The sequence below is a fragment of the Pleurodeles waltl genome, chromosome 12 (assembly GCF_031143425.1).
Source record: "Pleurodeles waltl isolate 20211129_DDA chromosome 12, aPleWal1.hap1.20221129, whole genome shotgun sequence".
Taxonomy (NCBI): domain Eukaryota; kingdom Metazoa; phylum Chordata; class Amphibia; order Caudata; family Salamandridae; genus Pleurodeles; species Pleurodeles waltl.
The window spans coordinates 87,415,398-87,439,706 of NC_090451.1; the positions used below are offsets into that span (position 1 = coordinate 87,415,398).

The 24,309-nt window shown below is 47.3% G+C and overlaps 1 protein-coding gene across 1 annotated transcript in view; it reads right to left on the reverse strand.

Moving 5' to 3' along the window:
• LOC138267341 (excitatory amino acid transporter 1-like) overlaps positions 1–13,869 on the reverse strand; it is a 220,365-nt gene extending 206,496 nt beyond the window's left edge. The window contains exon 1 of the mRNA XM_069216230.1: positions 13,717–13,869. The gene's annotated coding sequence lies outside the window, so the exon portion shown is untranslated. The remainder of the gene's footprint in view (positions 1–13,716) is intronic.
• Between the last annotated feature and the right edge of the window lie 10,440 nt (positions 13,870–24,309).

Below are 24,309 nucleotides of genomic sequence, written 5' to 3' on the forward strand. Positions count from 1 at the left end.
GCCACAGTCTCTCAAGTGGGTGGTTTGCCCACTGCTTGGTCCTGGGGAATGCAAAGCCACAGTCTCTCAAGTGGGTGGTTTGCCCACTGCTTGGTCCTGGGGAGTGCAAGGCCACAGTCTCTCAAGTGGGTGGTTTGCCCACTGCTTGGTACGGGGGGTGCAAAGCCAGTCTCTCAAGTGGGTGGTTTGCCCACGGGTTCTGAAGGGGGCTTTGAGCCCAGTGTGCTTCATCCTGGGAAGGAAGGGGTGAGTGGATGGTTTCTACACTGGCTCTGGAAGGGGCCTTAGCCACTGGGGCAGGGCCTGAGGTGCCTGGGGTGAAGGAGATGCCCACCCTCCTGGGTGAGCGGGCACGGGAAACTCGCTGAGGGGCGATGCTGGTATGGTGTGTGGCGGCTGTACCTGTAGTTGGGGTGGGCACGGAGGTGTCCGCCACCAGCAGGGAGCTTCCATTGGAGGAGGGATCACTGTCAGAACTGTCCCCTCCTGTCTCCGCCGTGGTGCTCTCCTCGCCCTCCGTCCCACTGGTGCCCTCACCGTCAGTGGATTCGGCCTCATGGGCCCTGTGGGATGCAGATCCCTCCGTCGCCGGTACCTCTGCGCCTCCGCCAGATGATGCAAATGCACATAAGGACAGGGTGACAAAACAAAAAGGTGGGAAGAGACAAAGGATACACTTGGTCAATGGCAGCAGCAACACCACCGCTGGCGTACACCACAGACCCACACACACACACACACACAGGGAACAGCCCAACGCCCTAGGCAATGCACTACCAGTCACAATGCTAGTCACCAGCCCATGGACAGGAATACCTTACGCCAATAGCAGCATACCTGACACTCACAGACCCCTGCCCAGTAGTGGATGCCCACTAGCTTGTTTGGAGGTGGTTCACATCATACCCTGCCCAACATGGGACCTACCCGGCAATGTCCGGCCAGGCCTAGTGGGTACCCTCAGGCCCAAAACCCACACCCGGAGACCACCCCACCACACGCAAGTAGTATATTGGGAAACTGTACTCCCACTTTGTAGCTGCTGTGATGCCCTCAAGCGCCCATCTAGCTCCAAATAGGCCACCGCCAGTATGCAGGCCATCAGGGGGGTCAGGGTTCGACGGGCACCCCTTCCTCGTTGGGAGGCCATCCCCAGCTGGGCCTCCGCCGGCTTCCTTGCCCAACGTCTCAGGCCCTCCCACCGTTTCCGACAGAGGGTGCTCCGCCTGCCGTTGACCCCCAGGGTCCATACGTCCTTGGCGATGGCACGCCATATACCCTTTTTCTGATGGGCGCTGACCTGCAGAAAAAGAAACATAGAAAAAGGTATTAGTCATACCGTCCGGCCTGTTACACTCATGGCCCACCAAAGCCCTCACATCCCCTTACGCACAGACATTGCCCACCATACATGCAGCACGTTGCCCAGAACTCTTCACCAATCCCCCCCACACAAGGCCCTCACACACAGCACTCCATGCATCCATGCCCCTTGCATCGTGCTCACAGTGTACTGAACCTGTTGGTCTGGAGGCGTATACAGCATTCGGTACTGGGGCAGGACCCCATCCACCAGTCTCTCCAACTCCGCAGCGGTGAAGGCAGGGGCTCTTTCCCCAGTGACACGAGCCATGGTCGGTTCCAGACACAGGTCACAGCAGCACTTGCAGTGTAGGTCCTCTCCTGTTGAAGGTCAGGTAGCAAGTGAGTGAACAGATAGGAAATGGCGGTCACGTCTGAAGGGGGTGCGTACTGTTACCACTGGCGTAGATCACCATTGGCCACTGTAACACATAGACCCCAATGACAACCAATGAGGAGTTGCACGGCGGTACTCGACCGCCTCCCGCAATAGCGCACGTCAGCGGCATTACATCATTTCCACATGTCCATCCACACAGGACAGGCGGACGCCATTTCAGGGGAGGGGGGAGCAGGCCATGGCACCTAACTGCGTCACAGTACACATAGCCACCATTTGGGTCTAAAAAACAACATTCTGTTACAGTCACAACATGCAATGCAGTATAGTGTCTGGAAATGTGGTATACTGACCAGCTGCTCCTCGTTTTGTCCCCCTAGATTACAACTGCTGCAGATGAATAGGAGATGGAGACATCCCCCCGTGTACAGCGTATGGTGTACTTGGCAACAACAGGCACATCATCCTCACTTATAGACTGGACAGGGCCACAATCACAGAGCTGTGTGCCCAATTGGAGCCTGACCTGATATCTGCTATCCGTCAGCCCACCGGATCCCCCTCTTGTGCAAGTCCTATCTGTGCTCCATTTCTTGGCAAGTGGCTCCTTCCAAGAGACAGTGGGCTTGGCAGCTGGAATGTCTCAGCCAATGTTCTCAATAGTTATGACCAGAGTGTTGTCTGCCCTGATTAAACACATGCACTGCTACATTGTTTTCCTCCAGGTGGAGGATTTGGCCACAGTGAAAGCTGACTTCTATGCAAAGGGACATATCCCCAACATTATTGGGGCTATTCATGGTACACATACTGCATTTGTCCCCCCTCCAGAGAAATGAACAGGTGTTCAGAAATTGAAAGAGCTTTCACTCAATGAATGTGCAGATAGTGTGCCTGGCAGACCAGTACATTTCCCATGTCAATGCAAAGTATCCTGGCGCTGTGCATGATGCCTATATCCTGAGGAATAGCAGCATCCCATATGTGATGGCTCAACTCCAGAGGCACCGGGTGTGGCTAATAGGTGAGCCCTGGTTCCCACCCAGTGTATGTTGGTGTATGGGTACGGGGCGGACCCTAAGTGTTAGTGTGTGTCTAACAGTTGTCCCTCGATATTTGCAGGTGGCTCTGGTTACCCCAACCTCTCATGGCTACTGACCCAGACGAGGAATCCCAGGACAAGGGCAGAGGAACGTCACAATGAGGCACATGGGCGAACAAGAAGAATAATAGAAAGGACATTCGGCTTCCTGAAGGCCAGGTTTCATTGCCTCCATCTAACAGGAGGATCCCTGTACTACTCATCCAAGAAGGTCTGCCAGATAATCATGGCATGTTGCATGTTGCATAACCTTGCTTTGAGATGCCAGGTGCCTTTTCTGCAGGAGGATGAGGCTGGAGATGGGTGTGTGGCATTAGTGAACCCTGTGGACAGTGAAGACGAGGAGGATGAGGACAAGAGAACAGCTATTATACGACAATACTTCCAGTGACACACAGGTAAGACACTGTAACTTCACTTTGCGTTGACAGTTTTGTATTTGACATTGTACATGGCAGGCAGATTCTCCCAATTCTATGGCCACTTACTGTACCCTTTAGCATCTCTATTTTCAGATAGCTGTGCACCACTCTGGCACCTGGTGTGTTGACTGCAGCCAACTACAGGTCATTCCTATGTATACATTACTGCACAGTTGTATTGCAGTGTTTAAACCTAGTAAAACAAATACATAGTTAAATCATTTGACATACTTCATACTTGTATTTTTCAAAGGGTGTTTATTTAAGTGCTAATAAGTAGAGGGGGATGTGCAATGAGCTGGGGTGATGGTGGAGGTAAGTCCAGGATAGAGTCCAGTCTATTTGTATCACAGGTGCTTTGTCCAAGGGGGCATAGGAAGGGGAGCAATGGCAGTTCAAGGTGGACAGGGTGACAGAATGGGACAGAAGGGTGACAATCAGGAGAGTCTTATTTCCTGGCGGGGATCTTGGCAATGTTCTCTGGCTTCTGCCTGGATCGCAGGAACCATTTGCGGGGTGGTTCTCCTTCTGCAGGGGGAGGGGTGGTGGTGGCCTGTTGTTCCTGTGGCGGGGCCTCCTGGCCACTAGCGGCAGCGGAGGTGGAAGGCTGTGCATCGGTGTGGCTAGTGTCAGGGGCCCGGTGTTTTGCCACTGCCTCCCTCGTGGTGTTGGCCATGTCTGCCAGCACCCCTGCAATGGTGACCAGGGTGGTGTGGGTGTCCTTCAGGTCCTCCCTGATCCCCAGGTACTGTCCCTCCTGCAGCCGCTGGGTCTCCTGCAACTTGTCCAGTATCTGGCCCATCGTCTCCTGGGAATGGTGGTATGCTCCCAGGATGTTAGTGAGTGCCTCGTGGAGAGTCGGTTCCCTGGGCCTGTCCTCCCCCCGTTGCACAGCAGTCCTCCCAGCTTCCCTGTTGTCCTGTGCCTCTGTCCCCTGAACTGTGTGCCCACTGCCACTGACCCCAGGTCCCTGATCGTCCTGTGTTTGTGGTGTGCCCTGGGGTCCCTGTAGCGGTGGACACACTGCTGATTGACGTATCCTGGGGACAGAGGTATGGGCCCGCTGGGTGGGTGCTGTGGTGGTTTTTCCTGATGGGGGAGGCTCTGTGGTGGTATGGGACTGTGCCTAGGTAACTGACTGACCGAAGATCTCTGATGGGCCAGGTTGGTCATCCAGATCCAGGCGTACAGGGCTGCTGTCATCATTGTGGGCCTCTTAAGGGGGGGGGACTGGATGTTGCTAGCACCTCCTCTCCGGTGACATTGGGTGGGGGACCTGTGGGGATGTAAATGCAGAGTTATTGTTTCTGCGTGTGACATCTTGTGCATGGGTGTGTTGCCCTGTATGGTTGTGATTGCCCTGTCAGCTTTACCTTGTGTGAGTAGTGATTTTGTGGGCTAAGAGATGGTCTCTAATGTGCATGCTGCAGTGATGGGTATCCATGCAGGGCTGAGAGTGATGTCCATGCATTGGTGGTGCATGCAGGGCTTGGTATTGGGGCGGGTGGGTTGTGATGGTGGGGTGTATGTGAGGTGGTGGAGTGATGGGGTGAGGGTAGGGGTGGGGTTATGTGATGGCATGCAGGTACGGGGGTGATAGTAATAGAGATTTGACTTACCAGAGTACAGTCCTCCTGCTAGGCCCTCAGGATGCAGTATTGCCAAGACTTGCTCCTCCCATGTTGTGAGTTGTGGGGTAGGAGGTGGGGGTCCACCGCCAGTCCTCTGTACTGATATCTGGTGTCTTGCAACCACGGAACGCACCTTCCCCCGTAGGTCATTCCACCTCTTCCTGATATCATCCCTTGTTCTTGGATGCTGTCCCACAACGTTGACCCTGTCCACGATTCTCCACCATAGCTCCATCTTCCTAGCAATAGATATCTGCTGCACCTGTGATCCGAATAGCTGTGGCTCTACTCGGATGATTTCCTCCACCATGACCATTAGCTCCTCCTCTGAGAACCTAGGGTGTATTTGTGGGGCATTGGTTGTTGTGTGAGGGTGTGTGGGGTGATGTGTTGGGGTGTGTGCTGTAAGGTGCATGGATGGTGTATGGGTGATGGTGTTCTGTGGCTCTGGTTCTGTGGGTGCTCTTGGTGTGTCTCTCTCTCAGTTGTCATTTTTTTTTAGTCATAAAGGGTTGTGGGTAATGTGTGTGTGTGTATTTTATAGTGGTGTAGGGGTGGTATGTGTATGTGTCAGGTGTGTGTAATTTGAATTGTCCAATGTGGTGTTGTTTTGTTTGAGTGTGTGTATTTTGAGTGCAGCGGTATGTACCGCCAATGGTTTACCGCGGTTGAATGTCCGCCACAGTGATTCATGGGTCATAATGTGATGGCCGTAGTTCTGTTGGCGTAGCGGTGTGGGTTTTGCTACCGACAGTTTATCACTGACCTTTGGGCTGGCGGACTTGTGTGTGTGTCTGTATAGTGACGGATTGCTATGTGTGGGTCATAATATGGGTAGCGGTAAACCGCCGTGGCGGCGGTATGTTGGCAGCAGTCGGCATGGTGGTAAGCGGGACTTACCGCCAATGTCATAATGAGGGCCCCAATCCTTAAGCCAACCAAATTGCTGTTCCTCTTCAAAGGTAAATGCAAACAGAATCATCTCTTTATTTTGGACACCAGGATCCGTGTCTGTGGCCTCACGTACAGCCCTCAGCTGATTCAAAAAGGTGACTGAAAAAAACATTGTTGTTTACCACCATGTGCTGGATGAGTCTACAGGTGTGTGTGAGAGAAAGAAGCATAAAAAAAACTGGGCTCAGCTAGAGGCTCCAGTAATCTCTGATCGGTCCCATTTTTGAGAGGTAGCAACACGGGATGGTCACCGGAAACGCCCTCAGCACATTATCAAATATCTGCAGAGAACAAAACCTCAATAAAATTGCAGTGAATTTATGTAACTCAAGAGTGATATTTTTTCTATACAGGCTCACTATCCTGTTGCACCTATTACAAACATTGCCTCATGCAAAAGTATGATGCATACATCTCTAGTACATTTGTTGACCCAGAATCTGGAACCACATTCTGTACCCAGAAGCACCATCACAAACCTCTTTCAATTCAGAAAACAGCTGAAGACACGCCTCTTCGAGGAACTCAACGTCACCCACCACACGAACCTCAGAAGTGCTTTGTCTAGGATATACTTTTCTGTGTATTCTCTGGTCCTCAGTACAGACCTCCATTCCACTGGCTAGATTTGCACAATGTAAATGCTACCTATATATTGTGAGTTGGAGTAAGATATATTTAAAAATTGATGTAACAACTCAGTACGTATATGTTAAACAGCTTTAATAAACTTGCTTAATCCACTATGCAAAACACTGCTTTGTCGTTCTCCAGTTCCCTGGGTGCATAAAGGAGTATTATTTGAGAGAAAAAATCCAGCAAACATGAATGGAGCAATGTTCACTGCAGCTACGTGTCAGAGAATCGTACACAGAAATATCATCTGATATAAATACTGAGCTTCAAATATCATTTACAATAATGCCACCCAAAAGAGTGTCAAATTTCTCTTAACTCCAATATTTTTGTATACAATATTTAGGGCACTATATTTATCTCAGACGATATTCTGACAGTGATGTTCTGGCACCATGCCACATTGCCACTGGCTATTAAGCCTTGATTCTGACTGCCTTGTGTCCCCAAGACAATGTGTGTTCCAATATTTACCTCTTGCCATATGACCAATGGAGGACATAAAAGGTTCTGTTTGTTGTGTATTAATCTTCACAGAGCCCAGTAACCACAATTGACAGTACTACTGAAAGGGTACATATTTTATTCAAGAGTGGTTTTGCAGTGAACCATCCATCCAACATTTTTTGGCCACTGAACAGCTTACAAACGCCCAATGTTATCCAGTAATTTTATTTTCTTACAGAGTTAACTTTTATCACTTTTCCCTGCTTTAACCACTGAGTGGAAATACTTGGCAAACTTCCTCTTGCTCCCACCTTGCTGTTCTCTAACACATTCCAAATGGAAAAGAGTGTGTTACTTTGTAACTTTACGTGTGTGTTTAGTTATTCTGGGCAAGGGTGCTTCAACTAAAGTACCCCCCACTACATATGTTTTAAAAACAATCTCACAAAAACATAGGGTTAGACAATAGTGCTAATTTTCTATACAAAGTGACATGATCATTCCTCCTACGATCTTAATCATGTGAGTGATACAGATTATTAGATTTTTACACGTAAGTCAAGAAAAAAGTACACAAAGTAATTCACTGGAGAAATTGTAAACACATAAAAATAAAAATAGCGTTAAAAAAATCAAGACCTAACTAAGGTTCCAATGTAGAATCACAAACTGTTTAGGGCCAAACAAATGTGTCAAATGTTTAATAAACTGTATCTCAAAAGGTGATTTAAACAAGGATGGTTGGTCCTGTATACTTAAAAAGGTCAGAAAGGCTGACAAATAAACTTTAATAGTGCCCCAGAGCAAGCTCGTGGTGGGCCAAAGACAAAAAGCTACAAAATAAATAAATAACAAATAGAAAGAGCAAGTAGCCAGGACATGAGAACTGAATGTTGCATCCAAACATCATTAACAGAGTAATTCCTCGTGACTAGTCACCACAAGTCACTAGCAGGGTTAAGGGAATGCTAGCACAGGGGCGTTCAGTGGAGGCCCCCAAGGGTTGCATCAAGAGAGGTTTTAGTGAGAACCACTGACTAGGTAAACAATAATGTAAAGTTCTGCCTGGGTCTTCGTCTGAGACCCTGGTCCCTGCCAGCACCAGGATACCCTCAAGGGTGACGAGTCACGCTCTCCAAGTCTGCTGATTGAATGTGACTGACTCTGCCCCGTGCAGCCACCCTTAGTAAACACTAATCACGTTCCTCGGGATCTAGAAGCAATTGCGTTTTGCAGTGTGTCTACAATGTGAGCTCAATAAACATTCATATTTCGACACTAGTGTAGACATCATTACAAAATGTTTTCCTTCCTGGGGGCAACAAGTCCAGCATTAATTGTGCCTAGTACTGTAATCACTTAAAAGGTAATAGTATAAAAAGGATTGTTAAATGCTAAACTAGAAGAAATAACAGGCACAAAGTGCAAAACATACTTCATCGTAAATTTTATGTGCAAAGTATAAGGAAATGCCTCTTTTTACACGCTCACTCCAATGCTTTAGACTGAAGCTGATACGTTTTTAGACTCTGAAAGTGCACTGAGGCCTGCTAACCAGACCTCAGTGCAAGTGTTCTAACCCATTACAAACGTTATGATGAATTGGCTATCCCCACTTCACATAAACTGACTTATTTCTAAGTCTGTAGTATTTGGTACCCAGGGCAAGTAAGACAGTGTCCACCCAGGGCTGTAGCATGGGTTGTGTCACCCTATGTGTGACAACATACAAAAGGCTCCCAGCCAGTCACTGCAGCGTGGAAGAGCAGTTTTAAAACTGATAGTTCGATTTTGCCATTTAAACCCATGGCAAAGCTCCCACTTCCCTTAACAATATATATAAGTCCCCCCCAAGGAAGGCCTACCAAACCCAAAACAGAGAGCTCTAGATTACTGAGTAAGACATATATTTTTAATGTGCCCTTCCATCAAAACTCCCAAATTGTCGCTCCTGCTGTGGAAAATCTAGTGACCCCACTGACTAACACAGAGTTACCGGCTGACCCCTCAGCCAGGCTAACTTCTAAATGGGACTACTAAAATGGGTACTTCGAGGTATCAAAATAATCGTGGCATTAAACCTGACTTGATGCCCAAGTTGAATTTCAAGTCACTTTTAAGGAAAGACAATTTTAAGGAAGTTGCCACTCTGTTGCTAAGTTTGTCCAGTGGCCTCACAAAGCCGTAGGCCACCAGACAGCCTTCTGTGCTCCTGGGGAGTAGAGAGAATGACGTCCAAGCTTAGGAACTATTACCTTCCCTCTGCAGGAAGCCACTGGGAGTGTTGTCCCAAAAGCTGAGCTTCAAAGGTGAAGCCGCCTTTGGTGGGCAAATGGCAATCACAATCCTGACAGCCTACTGCTCTGTTCAAGTGGACAGGCTGGCAGCAGGTACAGAAAAGGGAGTCCAGTGCCAAACCGGTTATCCCCTAGGCATGTTGCATACAGGTAGCCACACCTCTTGGGTGGGCTACCAAGCTCTTTACATCCGAGGAAAGGTTCAGACATCTTTGGCGTGGGCAGAATAGTGCACTCTGGGATTTCACACATGCCACACAGAGCCCGAAGTCTTCACATGTCAGGAGAGATCTTGGTAGCCCTTTGGCTAGTGAATGCATCAACCCCCTGGGCACTTTTGTTGGCATAAATATAGCACCCCTGGCACCTGAACCTCAGCTCAATATAGAACTGGAGAAAGGACTGAATAAGGACGGTCCTGCTGGCTTCTAGGACTGGCAGAGATGCTGCACCATCTGGTGGACTGTGCCTGCTGCACTTTAGGCAAACACAGATAGGACTGTGCCTGTGGCTCCTGGATTGAGGAAAATTCACTTCCAACCCCCAAAGCAAAGAAGTATCTCCAAGGGTCAGTTGACGACCTCTTGGAACCAGCACCATGGCCATTAAAACTGGAGTAGCCCCACTCAGCAACTCAGTAGCCATTTCTGGGGAATCGCTACTGACTGCTGCTGGGCACTCCAATCCTCGATGGCCTATTGTTGCGCTTGAGCCTGCTGGACTCATGAGGGTTGTCTGAGTCCCAAATGATTGCCCAAGAAGGATACTAGCAGCCACCAAGTCATACCACTGGACCCGCTGTGGACGGAGACAAGTAGCGCAAAAGCAGCTGGCCTTCCACTGACTCAAAGAGGACTTTGAGGGACCCTGAGCTCTGTGGTCAAAGTCACCAAACCTGATCTATGGATTGAGGAGTAACCACTAGTACACCTTATCGACCACACAACACCCAGAGCATCCTTAATTTCCTGCATCCCCAGCATCAGGACCACTCCGTCCTAAGTCTATGGTGGTTGTGATGTAAAGTTAAGAACTGAACTGGAGAACGCCTTGGAGACCAAGTAAATGTCCAAATACTCCTCAGTGCACCCCCCAACCTTCTCTCTGACAGGTATGGTCACCTTTGTCAGGCCAGACTAGCCGAACACAACTCTTTTAAACTTTTCAAAAATGTTCAAACTTTAGGATTACCAATGCTTGTTTGCAGTTATGACAAAAAGAACTCAGATTTATGTTTACTTGAAAAACCTATATCTCTGGAACCCTCTAGTGGATTTTGCTCATTTCATACTCAAACATTTCATAAAAACAATCTATCCAGAGAGTCCGCCTCCCCCCATTCCGCTCGGAGGCCACCGAAATCATATGTGGCGTACCCCCGGGTTCGTCCCTCAGCCCGCCCCTCTTCAACGTCTACATGGCCCCGCCCGCTAACATCGCCCGATCCCACAACATCATCTCATACGCAGACACCCAGCTGATCCTCTCCCTCACCAAGGACTCCGCCAAGACCTACCTCCACGAAGGAATGAAGGCCATCACCGAATGAATGAAGAGCAGTTCCCTCAAACTCAATTCTGACAAGATGGAAGTCCTCTTCTTCGGCTCCACCCCCTCCGCATGGGATGATCCTGGTGGCCTGCCACTCTCGGAACCTCTCCGACTCCCACTGACCATGCACGCAACCTAGGATTCATCTTAGACCCCTCACTATCCATGACCCAGCAAGTCAACGCAATCTCCTTCTCCTGCTTCAACACCCTCTGCATGCTCCGAAAGATCTACAAATGGATATCTACCGAAACCAGAAGAACAGCCACCCAAGCCTTCGTAAGCAGCAAACTGGACTATGGCAATGCCCTCTAGGCAGGAAACACGGCCAAACTCCTGAAGAGGCTGCAACGCCTCCAGAACGCCTCCGCACGCCTCATCCTGGACATCCCCCGCCACTGCCACATCACAGACCACCTGAAAAACCTGCACTGGCTCCCAGTCAACAAGAGAATCACCTTCAAACTCCTCACCCATGCTCACAAAGCACTGCACAACACCGGACCAGAATACCTCAACAGACGACTCTCCTTCTACACCCCGACGCAGCATCTCCACTCCGCCTACCTTGCCCTCGCAACTGTCCCACACATCCACAGAACTACAACCGGCGGTAGATCATTCTTGCACCTCGCCGCCAAAACATGGAACACTCTTCCCACCCATGTGCGCCAGGCCAAAGACCTCCTGACCTTCAGGAAACCTCTGAAGACCTGGCTGTTCGAGCAGTAGCAGAACCTCCTCCCCCCAACTTCTCCCACCTCCCCTCCTCAGCGCCTTGAGACCCTCACAGGTGAGTAGTGTGCTTTACAAATCCCCTGATTGATTGATTTTTATAAAATGGTGTTGATTTCTTTCATGTTGTGTGACATTCTTATTTGGTTCTTTGGTGCTTCTAAACACTACACTAGTTCCTTTGTTTAAGCCTTGCTGCTCGAAGTCACAGAGGAACCCAGGGCTGAGCTAACGATTTTCTAAACAACCCTGGACCCAAGACAGTTTTGAACGTATATTACACGGTAAGGTCGTACAACCATACCATATATTACACCCCAATCCTTACACAAAGGTTGAATTCAGTGCAAAATCTCAGCAGTCAAATGAAAGACTTGTGCTGGGGTGATTTTGCAATTAGTTGTGCCCCGCCCTCTTTCGCAGCCCCTGTACCTCTAAGTTTATGATTCCCCCAAAATTGATCCCAAGCATCCCTTTCAACAATATGTGACGTGAATATCTCTTTCTCAAGTACCATTACATGTGTTAATACTGACACTGGTCATTCACAGCGCTTAGAAACGGCACGTGTGTGGTATAAAGAAGCATATTAAAAAGAAGTTACTGTTTTTACTGGCCTGCAATAATGTATACAGCCCACCTGCAAGCAATGTTCACCCTTGCCTCCTAACAGTCTATCCTACATATGTAACTCATTACTGCATAGTCTGCAAAAAAAAAAAAAAAAACAGTAAGGGCCGAATAATCTGCAACCATGCACTAATTAACAACATTTTACACCACATATGCTCTCACACTCAGTGTTTTCTAGTTTTTGTCGTCTAAACTTTTAGCCTGCTGCAAGTACTTCCAGATGGTAGCCTGCTTACCCCATATAAACAAACGGTGTATTTTTAAGGATTCTAGGGGCCCTGGTAAGACATATGTTTGGGGTCCTTGTCCAGGGAACATTGAGGTGTATTACACATTTTCCGCAAATTCAAACCTGCAAGAGCCCAAACAATATTTGATTATGCTTAAAATGTCATACATGGGGCCACAGAAAAATCTGGTGTGCCAAAAATCCTTAGAGTGACACTGGGTACGGAGAGCAAAAGGAAGACTTAGGCAGCGAGCAGGAAAGTAGTTGAAATAACTAAATAAAACTGAGAGAAAAGTCACTTCCTGTGCCATTTGGAAAGAGGAGACACTGGGCAATTGACCACTTCTTAGAACGTCTCCATACAACCACCTCAAATAAAATAAGTTAGATACAGACGTGTTGAAAGCGGTGTTGATGTTGGGAAACCCGCCTCCTGGTGGGTGGAGCTGGGGGTGTGTGGCTGACGTGCACACGTTTCCTGGCAGAGCACATTGTGTTCACTGAGAACTCTGAGAAAAACCGGGAACAAAGAACTCATGACAGCTCTCTGCACCTCGCACGGGTGTTGCCAACTCGCAATCAAATTCCGATGTCTTCCTACCGTGCAGAAATTTGACTTTTCCACGAAATCCCCAGCGTTCTGAAGCAAACGAAAGACAACAGCTCACATTCATCCATACACACAACTCTATGATAACACGAAAAATAACAGGTTCAACGACGTAACATGCCACCCTGGCATGGCCAACTCAGCCCTTCATCCTTCCGTTATCTTATATACCCTGAAGCTGGCGCACAGCGCTTACACGGCGAAGTAACGGCTCTAAAAAACCGTTTCACAACTCGCCCGCTACTGTTCACAACTATTTTTTATCTACTTATTTATTTTGTGGACAACTAGTTTTACTTCCTTTTTGTGGTTTTTATAAAGCGCCAACATGCCCAACGCGTGTTTTTATAACACAAGAGGATATTATACACGGTAAAACGCGGCTGTTCGGATGAAAAAAAAAAATCAAGCCAGATAAGAAACATTCTTGCAATTACTCACGCAAGTAAAATAAAATGCAGCGAGCCCCCAAGCAAGGTACAAATAAAACTACAAAAAGCACATTTGCAAGTATGCCCTGCATATGTGTGCCTGCTACCTAGTAGGAAAGGGTTAATTTGGCTCCGGTCAGCGCCTAAATAGCATCTCCTCTCGGACGGTCCACGTGGAGCTGTACAACAGCGCTGGGCGCGAGACGCCACGCCCACCACCCCACACCAGAGGGCGTAGGACCCTTTCATGAAAACATTTCAGCAAAGTCCCGCCACCCGGGCGGCGGGGGACGCGCCCGTAAAGGGGCGCACGTGCGGAAGGAGAGGGGTACTCACCGCGCGCGCCGCCGCTCGTGTCCGCCCCTCAGCGCCGGTGTGCAGCAGAAGGACGCGGTGCTCAGCGCGGCGGAACTTCTGCGAAACCCGAGTCCCTGCCCCGCGGCGGGAGGCGTTCTTCGGGCCCAGCTGGGCAGGGAGCGCGTTAACTCTTTCCAAGCTGACGGGAGCTCGCGCGGCCCGTACGGTGCGGCTACGCCATAGCCCGGGGAAAGTTTAGCGCCAGCGCAAAATAAGGCGCAAACCAACCAGTGGCGTGACAAATTCTCAAAGTTTTTTGCGCATTAGATTTGAGGTTCGCGGAGGAAGAAAGTCACGCGCGCGCCCACACTCCATGATATGGTCACTGACTCAGGATCGGCTGACATTTAGCCGGCCATGTGCCACTGATTTAAGGTGCCGCCGGCCAGATCCCAGCGCAGCTGTCTGGTTGCAAAATACCTGTTGTGGGCCTGAGAGTCTACAGAGCTAGGGTAGCAGTACTGAAAATAGGTGTATAGTCTGTGGCTTCTATAATGCATAGCAGAATTTAGCAAACATTCACGTGTAACTAGACTTATGTAAAGATTAACAGATAGTCAACAGATGCACGCTAAGCTACGTTTGACAGCGGGCAGTTGTCACACAATAATACCCCCTTGCCACGAACGACAGTACTTGAAGCAGCGCACAGCAGAAACGCGCAATTGCTCTTTTCTTGATGCAACGCCCTCCAAATTAGCCTCAATTCATGTCCAGATTTCACTTTTGCAGAACCCTGAACAGTTTCCTACTGAATGAATCGTATGTCTATATTTTTGTTGAAAAACGTCCCTAAGGCTGCCTAAGGGCATTCATCACTACATTTAATAAACAGCTTTAGCACATCAATGGAGACTTTACAATCTACGCACAGTGGAGCGGTCACAACAAAAACGACGGCCATTGTCAGTCAGGATTTGTAAAGCGCGGCTGCATCACCCGTGAGGGTCTCGAGGCGCTGGCAGCATCATTTATAATTTTTTTGTAACTATTTGACATCCAGGCATGGAAGGCCCCCTGAGAATGGATTGTAAACCTCTAGTCTGTTCACATTTATGCAGGTGCTGAACCACAGAGGACATTTTTGCTCCAGTGCTGGGGCCTTAAAATGAACTCTCTTCTTAACTGGCAGGAAGTCCGTGTCATGCAATATAAGTGATATATGCTCTATCCTCGGCGTGGAGTTCTGAATGTCACACCTTGGCAAACTGGAGGGAGGAGAGGAGCTGGGCCGGTCTAAGCGCTTGCCCATTGCTCTGGCCAGCGCAGGCCAAGTTGGGGCCCAGATCCAGTCATCACAGCAGAGGTCCATTTGCTCTTTGGAAGAACAAAGATCAAAACGTGTTGTACGTCCAAGAAAAGAGGTCGTTAATTGGTCAAAGGGAGGCCGGGAAGCCAGTAGGTAACAAGTAGTCTGCATGGCCATTGGGCAGAGAGCATGCTGCGTAGAGTGCACTAGGATTTGCTGGCCAATATAGCCTATCAAAGGCGGCGTATGTACTGTGGCCTCTGTCGATGTTGGCGATTGGAGGATGTAGTGGGTAACATGACTGGCTGTCAAAAAGCAGTAATACAATTATATCTGAATGTCACCCGTTATACAATCAATTAACACGGTGGAAAAGCCTGCTGTTTATCATCATGTGAATTGGACTGACTCACTTGAGAAAGTTGAACAGTACTGACACTAGGAACACATTCTTTCTGTCGCCAGATCAATAACAGACATTGGACATTAGGCTCAATTTACAGACAGTTTGTGTAATTAGTGGACATGTGGGCGACCCAACTCAGGAAGTCCTCCAAGAGAGCTACACTGGCAGCGGGAATGCATCTCTGAAGCTGGACCTGATATTTTTAGTATAATGCAATTGATAGAAGTTGTTGGCTTTGCTCATTTGAGTTTTTTATAAAGTATTTTCTGGCTATTAAATTCCAATAGGATCTTAGCTAAAGTCTACCTTCCTATCTCAGGCAGCTGAAATATTGCAGAACTGGTTGCAAGAGCATTTTACAGGGAAGAGAAGTGGCCTATTTGGTTGTGTCACATCAGGCAAACAGCTCTAACACTTTCAACGTCTGGTAGCATTGTAGTTTTACCTCATTTGGTTTGTATCACAAGAAACCTCAAGAGCACGTTTGTGTATCTGAATGAAGGCCCTCAAGGGCTTCAAAACCACCTCTGATGTTTACGTACAGACCTCCCTAGGGTATCAGCAGGTTCTTTAGATCAAAGTCCAAATCAGAAGCTCTCAGGCTTCAGCCCATGTAATACCAAGGTTCACAGAAAGGTTATTAATATTTTGGTCAGCATGTGGACAATATGCATCCATTTTGTTTGTTTTCATCCGTCTAGTCATCAATTTGTCCATACACACACCAAGATCCAACCATCCACGTATATCCATTCACCCTGATCTATTCATCCGTCCAAGCACCCATTCATTCATCCTTCTGTACATCCATGCACACAACAAAGTCCATCCATCCACCCACCTGTCCATTCAGCTATCGACCCACCACAATCCATCCATTCAGACAGATCCATCATTTAAGCACCCATCCATCTATCCGTCCTTCCAGCCATCAATACATCCAAGCACATATCACCCACCTATCAATTCAATTGTGCACCCAGAAAGATCCATCCATCCAGTCTGATTCATCCATCAATGCACCCACAAGATGCATCCATCCAACTATTGGCCCATCCTTCCAAGAGACCCATCATCCATCTAGTCATTGATCAAGCCATCTATGCACCCAGCAAGATCCATCCATTCACCCATCCACATATATCCATCCGACCAGATCTATCCATCCATCCAGGCACCCATTCATTCATCCCTCCGTTTATCCATCCATGTACCCAACAGGTCCGTTTATCCACCCATCTGTCCATCCAACTATCCATCCACCAGCATCCATCTATTTATACATTCATCCACCCATGCACCCATCCATCCGTCAATCCACCTAAGCATCCACTGTCCATCCATCCATCTATCCATCCATGCACCCAGTAGGATCCATCTATCCACCCAGATCCATCCATCCACCCTGATCTGTCCACTATCCCAGCAGCCATCCATCCATTTTTTCAGATATCCATCTTGACACCCACCAAGAACCATGATCCATCCATTGAACCACAAACCCACAAAGTTTCTTCCATGTAACCATATTCAATCATCCATCTGCCCACGCACCTGCACCATCCACCCATCCATCTGTCAGTCTATTCATCCATCCATCCAAGCATCCATGTCCATCCATTCATCTATCTACCCATCCATTGATCTAGTTACCAATCCATTCAAGATTCATCCGTTAATTAAATCCATCCTCCCAGCCAATGCAGCCATCTACTCAGCCATCTGTCTTTTTACATATTCTTCATTCATGCCGAAACTCTCCATCTATTCATGAATTCACCCATCTAATCATCTATCTGTCCCTTTGTTCATCTATCCATTCATCAGTGCAACGTACCTCCACCTCAAGCAATAATAGTACATCAAGGCGCTGAAGTTAAATAAAACTTTTAGTAACTAGAAATCCTAGTGCCATAATATATGATAGGACAATTGTAAAAAAAAAAAAAAAAGACAAAACCATAATAAAAGCAAGAAAAAAGCAGTACAAACAATAAACTAGAGCTTTTGAAATTCCTTACAATGTTACTGTGCTCTGATAAAAATATCTCTCTCTTCCATTCAGTGCTCCATAACCTTTGACGCTGCACTGAAAGCCAGTTCTGATACCTGCATCAAGTAGCTGCCAGCTGCATAATGAACCAGAAAGCTGTAAAAATTATAAGTGTCGAAATTATGGACACATGCTGTCCGCCCTCAGATCAATAAAGGACATCAAGCTGAAATTAGGGACAGCCCGTGTTACAGACAGGTGGTCTCCCTAGTCCTCATTAGTTCTGAGCAGTCAGAATTGGCCTTTCAGGCCATGTTGTTTATAAGAATCAGCCACCTATGAGAAACCTCCAGATTGCCCTACACATTACCGTACCTCAATGTAAGCTGCCTGGTTGATAGCCTATCACTATCCTTCTTGCCTCTTTACTTATCTTCCACACACATCAACAAGGGCCGAGTCTCATCCATTGGTTTGAGATGCTCTACCAAGCAGGGCAGACATGCTGTGCTGAGCTGCAGCTCTCTGACCATCCTGGCTGACATACTTACTTCTGGGGAGTCCAGCCTGGGTTGGGCCGCTGTAGGAGCAGAGACAGGACACCCCGTAACCCAAGGCTTTCACAGATCAATAGGCTGATGCAATGCACCTGAGGGTACGTACCAGGGGCGGCCCCTCAGCAATGGTGGAGGAGCTTCGCCGAACTGGCTAAGAGCTGGCAGCAGAAAAATAAATAGATATTTGAATATTGTTTTATTTTTCTGCTGCTGGCTCAGCCAGCAGATGCAGGACGGGACTGGGACTCGGGAGGGGATGACGAGAACCTGTGTGCACTAAGTGCGCATGTTTGTTTGCACGGCCTAAGACGGCTGTCCAAACACACATGCACACGTAGGTTTCTCCAGCCCGGCTGTGTACACACCTAGACTGGAACAAGTGCACAGGCCCCAGGGTTGTGTTTGAGTCGCAGTCACTGCCACGCAGCCCAATCCTGGTGCGGCTTACATGCTATGGTTAGCATGTAAGCAGCGGCAGGATTGCTGGGGAACCTCTCCTGGTGTCCCAGCAAATGCTGGAACACCAGAACAGGAAGGGAAGATGAACGAGGTGGCAGGAGAGGACGGCGGCGACACTGAATAGTAATTTTTTAAATTTTCATTTATTCCCACCCCTTACCTCCCTGTCCCCGTCATCCCCCCCACCCCTCCCCTTGATATCTGCGGCAGCCACCACTGGTCCCTACCCTGAGGTCTTCGTGTACACTGACCACCTTAGTCAAGGAAAGGGATAGTGGAGAAGACACTTACAAGAGTAAGAATGCAGTTAATAGAAGTAGTAAAGTCAGGCTGTCCCAGACTTCCAGAAGTGGTTTTGTTACGGGGCTCATTTTAGTATCTTAAGAGCTTTCTTTCTTTTAAAGAGACGTAAGATTTCATAATGGCATCCTTAAAACTTCTTGGTCCAAGTGTGCTTAATGTGTATCTGTAACACTGGAAGAACTTTAACACTGGAACGATTGCGACTTCTACTAGTTTTAATGGTGGTTTTTAATGATTTTTCTCTCATTTTTTCTTCTAACACAGAAGGATCTGGAGCAAGTAACGAGTGGGAATTTAATAGAAAGCGCTTGGACTGAATCTGTTAAACACAACAGGAAATTGATGCGAGTTGCTTCTATTCTGTCAAGTCATTAGACTTAAAATGCCCTCCACTTTGCCAAAACGACTCTTATGGAATCTAGAATCACTGGATTATTTGTGCCAAACCGAACCTTCACGCTGATGTAAACCTCCCAATATTTGACTTTTACCTTTGTCGATTAAACTGAGGCTTTAGTTTTAAAGGGACCATCCATTGAGAAGAAACACATTTTGTTTCATTCAGTTCTCCATCACTAAAAATCATCACAGTAAACTTTGTAGAATGGTCCATTGTTTGATGACATCTGCTTGGGTTTAAAAAAATATTATGACATCATTGAACTTGTGGTGCCTTTTTATTAAAGGCTATTTACGTCTTTCATTGGCAGGCTCCGTAGTTCAAATCTGTGGCTTCACTTTGGACTTTGACACTCTGCAAGTTTGTCAATGCTTTCTGTGTTTCTGGAAGTGAGTCATGGGGGTTGTACTTGAAGCCTGATAAAGTCTGAGAAGAGGTGTAGTTTGTAAGTTTGATTCCTCACTTTTAGTTTATTTCTCATTTTAGCTGTGATTTGTTCTACTAACCGCAGGGTGATAGAAATCACCGTTGTTTTGCCCTTCTATCCAATAGGGTTTTTAGATCGCTTGGTGATTACACACACACATGGGTACATATAGAATTAGCATAACTGGCAATGATATATTTATTAGCAATTATTATAATTAATCAGTACTTTAGCCCATTTTCTGCATCTCTTTCTACATACATGTCAAGTTGACTGTTATGAAGCTTTTCCTGTGTCCAGAATGATTGCTATCTTTTTCTGGGCCATTTATTGACATGGGTGTGTCTGCCTTCCTCTAATTTCGTCAACAGTTTGTAGTTTGTGTATACAAGGTGTCAGAGGGATTATGCAACATTGACAGAGATCTGGTTATTAAATGTAGCACTTGAATAATGAGTATCTTGGCGACCAGGACTGTAGAACATAACATATGAAACATACATAATATGGACATTGTTTTCGACACGTATGTTTTTTAACATACAGTAATAAGATGTTCATGCACAGCATGGGAATGTGATGGTGAGGGAACAGCACTATGAACAACAATATTTAACATACATATGTTAGTATGCCATTAGTTTTGCTTTGTACGAAGTGAACGTATAACTTTATTGAAAGTACTGGTGTCTACCGATGGTGTTCTGTCCATTATGGTTAATGATGTTGGTGATCTTCACAAACAGGTGCATGAATATGTCCCATATGTCTCTTTGCTTGATAAATAACACATTGGGGCTATCATTCTGATGAAGAATTACATAATGCACTGGTTGAAAGACTATTATTAGCAGTAAAAACCAGCACTTGGAAAATTAATGGGAAAAAAGTAAGTAATTTGGGGGAAGATAATAGATTTCTTTGGTGTTTAGTGAATGTGTGTGAATCCAAAAATGGGACAACAAATGTGAGCACACAGTGTTGGCCAATGGTGATATAGTCAAGGGCTAATTTCTATTACCGTGATTAGGGATTTATTGGATGTGTGTTGGTAGATAAAAGGGTTAAGAAACATTTAAATGAGTATAAAATATTTGTGTTCAATACAGTAATTTACTTGATTGTGAATGAAATCAGAGTGATCTGGAGCAATCTAGAATTGCTTAAATGTTTCCAACCATGTCCTGTATATTGTAGTGTACAATCAATATTCATTTGTTTAATTGAGCTGCTGGAGGTACAGTCCTCACGTCTTTATTTTCTTTTGTTTGGGTTAAACTATGACTTCAGCCATTGAGAGTGCAACCCGCCCTAACAATAGGAAGACGTTAAATACTTCGATGAGGGAATTTAAGAACATATTGACAACTGCTTAATAGAATGACGGGTCAACCTTTTGGTCTTGGTATCCTGTTTAAATTAAATATTTGTCTGCCCATGTCGTCTGTTATTGATTTGTCCTCTGAACTTTCAAGATGTTCTGATAATAATGGAAGTTCGTCTTGATCCGTTGGAGATCATTCTGACGTATGTTTTCCCAGAACTTCCGTTAGGTCGTTTCCTAATTGTGCTTTAACACTCCAGGTATGCTTAAAGCAGATGCACATTCCCTCTATAAGATTTAAATGCATCACAAAGATGCTCTACATCTCTGCCTTGACAATAAGGCTAATTAATGTTATTGTACGCACGTTTTACACTTATTTCCTAAAATTTCCGATCTACTTCTGCAAGATCACACCATCCTACCCACACAAAGCTTGCTTCTGTCGATGACCTTCATTCCATACAATATCGAAATACTCAGCATATTTGATGTTTCTTTACAACTGCATCTATTATATCTGCTAGGTGAATAGAGTATTTCTACTTAAAATTGGGTGAATAAATTGCATCTATTATGATAAATTGAGGTCATTGTGATAACTCAAGGCTATTGTGATAAATGCAGGTTGTCATGATAAATCAAGGCTAGCATGTCCAATATACTATCAAGCTTCCATTTGCATCGATTTGGTTTTAGGTCTCACCTAAAGACATCTTTTACTTTCTGATGGTAAATACCTGTTGTGTACTATACAAGTACTTAGAGTGGGCTTTCATTCAATCCATTGCTTAACATTGTTTGGATTTCTTATCCACTGGGTTCAGCTTTCCTGCCTCTTCTTCTGTTTATCCATCACCTGGGGCATAGCTTCTTTGCCATCTTTTTACTTGAAGACATGTATGCTTCCACTGCTTACATTCAGGAGCTATGTTTTACTTTTTCTGTCAGCACTCTTTGGGAGTGCATGCTTTGTCTTTCTCTCTTCCTCACATACAACAGCCCCATCAAATCCCCAATGGGTTCTTTGGTTTGCAGTCAGGTTACCCCCTGTCCAAGCAAGGACCCTCACTCTAGTCAGGGTAAGTCACACACAATCCAAATTATCCTGTGCCCACCCTCTGGTAGGTTGGCACTGAGCAGTTAGGCTTAACTTAGAAGGCAATGTGTAAAGTATCTGTGCAATAAATCATACAATAACACCATATAGTACTATCAAAAACACACCACACCGTGTTTGTAAAAATATAGAAACTGTATCTGAATAATTGTAGGTCAAAAACGATTAGAATGCAATAAGTATACATTGAAATATTACTGGAAAAGTAATGTAAAATGTCTTTAGAATTGTAATTTTACTGCAAAAGCAATATAAAGGCCCTCATTCCAACCCTGGCGGTCTCTGACCGCCAGGGCGGAGGGCAGCGGAAGCACCGCCAACAGGCTGGCGGTGCTTCCAGGGCTATTCTGACCGCGGCGGTAAAGCCGCGGTCAGAAAAGGGGAACCGGCGGTTTCCCACCTTTTTTCCCCTGGCCCAGGGAATCATGCATGGCGGCGCTGCTTGCAGCGCCGCCATGGGGATTCCGACCCTCTTCCCGCCAGCCTGTTTCTGGTGGTTTTCACCGCCAGAACCAGGATGGCGGGAACGGGTGCCATGGGGCCCCTGGGGGCCCCTGCACTGCCCATGCCACTGGCATGGGCAGTGCAGGGGCCCCCTAACAGGGCCCCATACAGATTTTCACTGTCTGCTTTGCTTTGCTTTGCTTCGCACCCCTGCAACTCCGCCGGCTCCATTCGGAGCCGGCTTCCTCGTTGCAGGGGCTTTCCCGCTGGGCCGGCGGGTGGCCTTTTGGCGGTCGCCCGCCGGCCCAGCGGGAAAGCCAGAATGGCCTCCGCGGTCTCCTGACCGCGGAGCGGCCATTCGGCGGTGACCGCATGGTGGGCGGCGACCGCCGCCCGCCGCGGTCAGAATGACCGCCAAAGTATCTTAAAGTCTTCTAGAAACAACAAGTGTCTCTTTCAGGGCAAAGTACATGGTTTGCGTTGAAAAATCCTCGCAAGGGGCCGCAGAGGAGGAGATGCGTGGAAAACAGGTAGATGTGCGTCGGTTTCGCCCCTTCGCACACAGACTTGCGTCGATATTTTCCACGCGGGGAAGCCGTGCGTCGATTTCTGGCGCGCAGACTTGGATCCTCTTCAGGTTGCAGGGTTTTCGGACGCCCCGGGGTTGATGCGTGGAAAAACCTGGGCTTGTGTCGAAGTCACAAGCGATGCGTCGATTCCAGTGGACGATGTGTGGAAATTTCTCCCGCATGGCAGGCGTAGATTCCTCTCTGGAAGTTGGGCTGCATCATTCCGGGTCAGCTGTGCGTCGATCCAGTGGGCCGTGCGTCGAAGTTCCTGTCGCAGGCGCATGCGTCGATCTTCCTGTTGCGGAGTCGGGCAGCGTTGTCCCGGATTCGGCGTGCAGTGATTTTTCACCGCGGTGCAGGCTGTGTGTCGTTTTTCGGCGCACAAGACATTTCTTGCAGAGATTAAGGTGGTCAATACAACCCTGGCGGACGGTGTTAAAGCTGCGGTAATACCGCAAACAGGCTGGCGGACAAAAAAATGGAATTACGATCCTGGCGGAAACCGCCAACAAAGACAGCCACTTTAACACATCGCCTGCCAGGGCGGTACAGACAAACAGCGTGGCGGTCACCGCCAACAGACAGGCGGAAGACAATGTACCGCCCACACTATCACAACACACCAATCCGCCACCTTTTCCGGGGCGGATTCACCGTGGACGAAAACACGGCGGAAACAGCTTTTGCAATGGGAAAACACTCACCTCAACACATCCCACGAGGACTCCATGGACCCGGAACTACAAATCTTACCTGCCCTTGCATTCCTGCTCATCTACGACCAACAGCGACGTAGGCGCAGAACATACCGGTGAGTACTGCACCTACGACACGGGGAGGCAAAAGTTACGGGGACACCCACCAAACACCCCCACCCTCGCATATTACAACATACACACCAATGCAGTCACAAAAATCACAGTAACAACCCACAACCCCCCCGGAAGAATGCAATGACAAAGCGAATAGCGCCCAAACTTTGTATTTAGCCAATATACAACTCATTAAAAAATATACGGATATATATCACCAAATCTGTCAAAAATAAATATACAAAACAAGAAGTAGTGCAGATATGTACACAACAATGTCCGTGCACCAACAGTCCAAAAATGCATGGGCGACGCCCACAATAGATACCTGACCAAATTCCGAGAGAACACTGCCGGGGCATCAGATAGAAACACTACAGGCACCTCAGGGGGAAGGGAAGGGGGGGCACCTCAGCCACATGAATGCGAAGCCAGATCCACGACGGGGCTCCATGCCTATTGATGTATCCTGGGGAGTGCAAAGCCACAGTCTCTCAAGTCTCTACAGT